This window comes from Brachyistius frenatus, unplaced genomic scaffold (genome assembly GCF_029030835.1).
Source record: "Brachyistius frenatus isolate BFR_SWC_R1_liver_20210118 unplaced genomic scaffold, ASM2903083v1 Contig_86, whole genome shotgun sequence".
NCBI lineage: Eukaryota > Metazoa > Chordata > Actinopteri > Embiotocidae > Brachyistius > Brachyistius frenatus.
The window spans coordinates 90,650-96,649 of NW_027210685.1; positions in this window are offsets into that span (position 1 = coordinate 90,650).

The following is a 6,000-nucleotide window of genomic DNA, read 5'->3' on the forward strand; positions in this document are numbered from 1 at the left end:
GTGTGTGTGTGTGTGTGTGTGTGTGTGTGTGTGTGTTGAGGTGTTCAGTTAATAAGCCCTATTCTCCATAAGAGAGGCCTGTTTTCTGACTGTAAATCTCCCACTCTCTCAGATCCCCACCCCTCCACATCCTCGGCCGGCCCTCCACCCGAGGGGATCATAATAACAACAATGGCCTTCTCTCTCTCTCTCTCTCTCTCTCTCCTCCCCCTATTTTCTCCTTCTATACACACACACACAAACACATTATTGTCTCCCCTCCCCTTCCTCCCCTTCCTTCCCCCCCTGAGCTGGTCCAGGCGAAGGTCCCAGCCTCACACAGCAGAGGCCTGTTTGTTAATCCACCTCCTTGCTCAGCAACATTTAACACTGCGGAGGGTTTCGCCGAAACAAAACAAAACAAAAAAACCCGCCGTACCTGTCAGTCGGTTGAGCGCAGACTTGGCAACAGGATGTCACGTTCAGATTTAAGGTTGCAGAGGCTGAAGTTGTTTCATGTTGGCGCCCCGTTGGTGTTGAAGTACGGGCTCCTTGATGCAGAGTTTAGGTTGAGCTCAGGACGTGCTGAGCTTGTCTGAGCCTTCATCTCTCTCAGGATGTGTTTCTGTAAACACTGCATACTAAGCACTCATGTTTCAGCTCTCATGTTGTTTCTTAACAGGCCGTTTGCCTTTCTCTTCTTTTCTTTTTTTCTCTCTTTTTTAAAAAAAAATGAATATCTGTTAAAAGAAACCACAGTCAGGTCTGTGTCTGTGCTCCTTTTTTTTTATATTTTCTTCCTCTTCTTTTCAGCCTCCCTCTGTCACCATGTATCCCTGCACTGCCTAATAGCTGCAAGCTTCAAAGAGTCATTGCATCAGCCCTGTGCGAAATCCAAACTCCACCGGGAAAAACCAGATCAATAAATAACAGCCTCAAAAAGATAAAAAAAAAAAAAAAAAAAGGTTTGAACTCTACAGACTCTGTTCTGTTTCACTGGAGTCAACTTTGTGGCTTACGACGACTAGACCCCCAAAAGGATTGTGGGTTGTCTGGATGCTTCTCTCTTTTTCCCAGAGTGCATCTCAACTTGCTCACTGAGCCCATCCACTCTGAAACCACTCATTTGAAATCACCACTCGGCGATCTCGACCACTCACCGCGGGACAGGAAGCAGAACAGATGGCAGAGAAATGACTGTGAGCGTCTGAGCCGTGGCTTCGTGCAGCGGATCGTCTCACCGAGCTCCGGACAGACGTCCAAACCGCTGAGCCGCCCGCTTAAGAAACCGTTTCTGTCCACTAACTGCAGCTACAGTAGAGAGTAGATGTATATCTCACACCAGGTCCTTCTGAACTTCTCTCTTCATTACTACCTGAGTAATGGTTCAGTGATTTTCTGAAAAAAAAAAAAAAAAAAAAAGACTTTACAATCTTTCCTGTCTGGGATGAGATGGAGAAAAAAAAAAAAAAAAACAAACACACAAATTAAATCAGCAGTTGATCAAAACAAATGAGGTTTGTCTGTAATCATTTGTATTATTTTGATTTTATTTTGTGCATTTTTCTCTCCAGACTTGATAATATTTTGTTAATAACATTCCAATTAGGTTGTTTTTCTGATTGATTGATTGTTAGTGGGGTTTTTTTCTTTAGAAAATGTAAGATTTTTTACATTTGTGTTGTGTGTTCACCTCTAGTTGAGTGTGTTAACAAGCCATGCTGGACATGTACACAATAAAAATTGCTCTGAAAATCGGAAAAGTTGTGTTCCGTGCAGTGACTGGTGAAGCACCTAGAACGGAGAACTACAACTCACACACACACACACACACACACACACACACACACACACACACACACACACACACACACACACACACACACACACACACGCACACACACTACTCTCTTCCTGCGGTGAGGTCACAGTCCATAGGGCCTTGTTTCCTGTCTCACACGGGACAGGCAGCAGCACGGCATTGTGGTGCCATGGGATATTGGGTGTGGAGGGGGAGGGGGTAGGGGGGTGGCAGGTTGCCAGGAAGCCACATGAGCAGAGAGGAAGTTAGCAAGCAGTTTGTAGAGCCTGTCAGAAAGTGACCGGCCGATGGTGTCGTCACACTGACAGGACATTCATTGTTCACACAACCAGCAACGTTTTCTTTTTTTTATCCAGACCTCAGAATTACAGAGGACAGACTGACAGCGGACATTAATGAAATGTTTTTGGAACCATGGTGAGCTGTTATCAAGACTGCAAACAAAGAGACACCTACTCACGTCCCCCTGCAGCCGGGATTGCTCCAAATTGAAGTTCTGTTGTCCTCATCTGAGTCCTCGTGATTAATCAAGGAGTCAACGTCAGGACTGCGATGTTTCGTTAGAAATAAAAGGAGAATGAAAAGAAAACAAGACACGTCTGTCTGTCCTGTGTGGAGATCTCCAGTGACAGATCTGTCGTATTATTGGCTGGATGGTTATAAACTGGTAGAGATAGCAGTGGTTCCCACAAGATCAATCCTAAAGAATAAACCGTACAACCAGAAACCAACCATGCATTGGTCCATCGCTCAGTTTATTGCTCATTTATGATTTGCCTGTCCTGTCTGTGGTCCTCAGCCCTACTCCCATTCACTTTTGCTGAGGATGTAAAACAGGTCACAAATCATTTCACATTTAAAAGTTTAAATGGACAAAATAATTGTGGATACTGTGGTTTGTACCAAATGTTATTCAAACAGGAGTCTGTGGACACTTGTTGAGTGCAATTTTCAAACACTCATCACTTTCCATTGATGCCTCACATGCCCCACATGGCTAACTTGTAAAAACAAGTTGGACAAACACAAACAGGTCTCAGGTATTTTATTTTGTCGCCACATAGACGCGCCAAAAGAGTTAACCCTGAGAAAAGGCAAACATCTTCGTAAACAGTTTCCCATTTACACATGCGGAGCAACAACATCTTTCTGCTCTGATGTCTACCGGCCGCTGTGTTCCTGAATGCTCCACTTTCTTGTTTCAACCTGCTTTTTTAATGATGAGCAGGTAGTGAGGGTTTGTAGAGCTTTTTTGTTGTCATGTTCATCAGCTGCTCAAATGGAGGGAAAAAAAAAACAGCAAAGTTTAGGGCTGTAAAAGCAAAATAAGCTGAAAGACTAAAGAAATCTTTCATCTCGTGGATAGTAATTTCAGCCATTGCTAATATGAATGAAATATTGATTAAAACTGCAACTTTAAACAGAAAAAAAAATAGCTTTTCTCACATCTGAAAGATTTTGTATTCTAACTATTCAAAAGTAAATAGGGTCTGTGTGTTTTTCAGGACCCTCGTCAGACGATTGACTTTCTTGAGGCGCTTGAATCAGATGCAGAAGAAGTTCACAAACCTTCCGACTGAATAATGACCTACTTTTAGACGCACCGTCAGCCATTAAGTGTTTTTAAGTCAGACATACCTCTGTGCACTTTGTAAACAACATTAATGGTACATATCTGAGTGTGGCCTACTTTGTGCTGTGTTTACATGCTTTTAATGTTATCCTGCTGCGTGTGTGTGTGTGTATGTGAAGTCGGGATCGCTGCTTGTTAAATCTGTCTGCTACAGTTATCACCAGGTACACCCTGTGGAGCGCTGTAATTACTTGCAGTCATCTCTTTCCTCAGGGTAGAAAATTAACTTACTTTAAGCCACACATGGGTAAAGGACGGAAAGTTAATTACTAGCAGCCACCGTTGAAAGCTCAGCTGAATGTGGTGCAGCTGAACCACCTGTTGAAGAGCATTTTTTTCTTAGGCATCAAACCGACACGTTTATCTGAACATGACTCAGCTTTCAGAGATTTGAAATTGTGTTTGTTATCGTTGGAATTATACTAAAGAAGCGACCCCTTCATTTTCATATAGACAGCGTTATTGCGCTCTTGCTGACTTTATCATTTAACTCAACATACCACTGTGTCTCATAACATGAGTCACTTGCATGGCTGAAGATTCTCTTTCAAATATCCCACCAAGTATGACAGCAAAATGTGAAATAGTCACGTTAAGCATGTCTAGATGTGACGTTTTGAAAGCGTGAAACTGACAAGCAAGTAAATGTCATGTGACGTGTGGACATGTCATTAAGGTCCCTCAACAGAGGTAGCGAAGGACAAAAATGAATTTCCTTTTCCCGTCTCTGTGTTTGCGGTGTTGGGCAGAAAGCAAAACCTACTCATTTCTAACAAATGTAAATAAAACTTGGTTGAATTCTTTAAATCCTTTCCCTTTACACGACGGTCTCACTTTATATTCACATTTCTGAAAAGAAGATTAGTTGAAAAGTAATCATTTAAATTTTAAATCCACACACCATCTATCTTAGAGTAAGCTGCAGAAATATGAAATAGGTGCGCACAGGAGTAAGTTTGCTACAAATCCAGACGACTCCAGCATCTCGTTAAAAGATGTTTCTTTAGGTGAAACATTATTTAAATTAGCAGATTAAAACTTGATTAAGAGTTGGGTTGAATCTGCTGCAGCAGATAATTGGACCCAGCGAAGAAAAGATAAAAAACACAACATATAATAACTAATTATAAGTTCAGTCCGACTCTGTTTAAGTACACTACAACATTTTATGATAAAAAAAAAAGCATCTATAGTTTGCAGAATTATAGTCGTGACCATACTAAGACAAAGAACAGAAGATATAAGAAACAAGAGAAGGAAGATGACAGGATTTGTAGCATGTAACTAAATGAAGGTAATGTACTGAATGCAGTATAAGATAATGAGTCTGTGGGACACTGTTGTCGGAAAATCAACCGCTATCCAACACACCAGCCTCATAACGTGTGTGTGATCTTTCCATTTTCTCTCACGCCCCTCTCTTCCCTCATCCTCTTTAATGTTTCTCAGTGAGGTAATGTCGAGGGAACATCTGGAGCTGTAATGCCGATCGGTCCAGTGTGTTTCGGTGCGAGCTTTGGCACACACCACCGCGGCAGGGAGTGTGTTTGTGCTGCTGATGCTTGTAAAATGCTGGTTGGGGCTCATAGCCAGAGCGCAGTTACACTGTTAGAGCTATTCAAGTGGATTTATGTCAAACAGTTGTTGAGCTTTGGTTTTCATCATCTGGAATTTGTCTCAAATCTTATAGAAAATCCTACAAATTTTCCGTTCACTTGATGTCGTAGTGTTTTATTTAATCACTTTATTTTGATGATTTGATAAGCGCAATAGAAATAGAGGGAGTAAAGGTATGAATATAAAAGATGTAGAAATGCACAGTATATACAAATATATACTGGACGAGTCTGTAGGAGAAAGTACTCTGCTGTCCCTGCAGTAGGTGGTGGAGAGGGTCCTCCACTACTGCCCTGTACTCCTCCTCCCCCCGTCCGTCCCTTATACACCGACCACTGCAGAGTCATCAGAGAACTTCTGCAGATGTCTTGACTCTGAGTTGTACTGGAAGTCAGTGGTGTATAAGGTGAACAGAAAGGGGGACAGAACAGTTCCCTGAGGAGCTCCAGTACCACTGACCACCGTATCAGACAGCACACTGCCCAGACGGACAAACTGTGGTCTGCCAGTCAGGTAGTCAGTGATCCAGGAGACGGTGGACATGTCCACCCCCACCACCCGCAGCTTCTCACTCAGCAGCAGTGGTTGGATGGTGTTGAATGCACTGGAGAAATCAAAGAAAGTGATTCTCACAGAGTCACCGGTTCCATCCAGGTGAGACTGAGCTCGTTGCAGCAGGTAGATGATGGCGTCGTCCACTCCCACACGAGGCTGGTACACAAATTGCAGAGGGTCCAGAGAAGATTTCACCAGCGGCCTGAGGTGGGCCAAGACCAGCCTCTCCAGCACCTTCATCACATGAGATGTGAGGGCAACCGGACGGTAGTCGTTGAGGCCGGATGGAGTCGTTTTTTTTGGAACGGTGTCATCTTCTTCGGAAAAGTAATCTTCTTAAAATAGACTTAATCAGCACCGAATCATCTTTTTCCTTGGCGTTCCTTCAGATCAA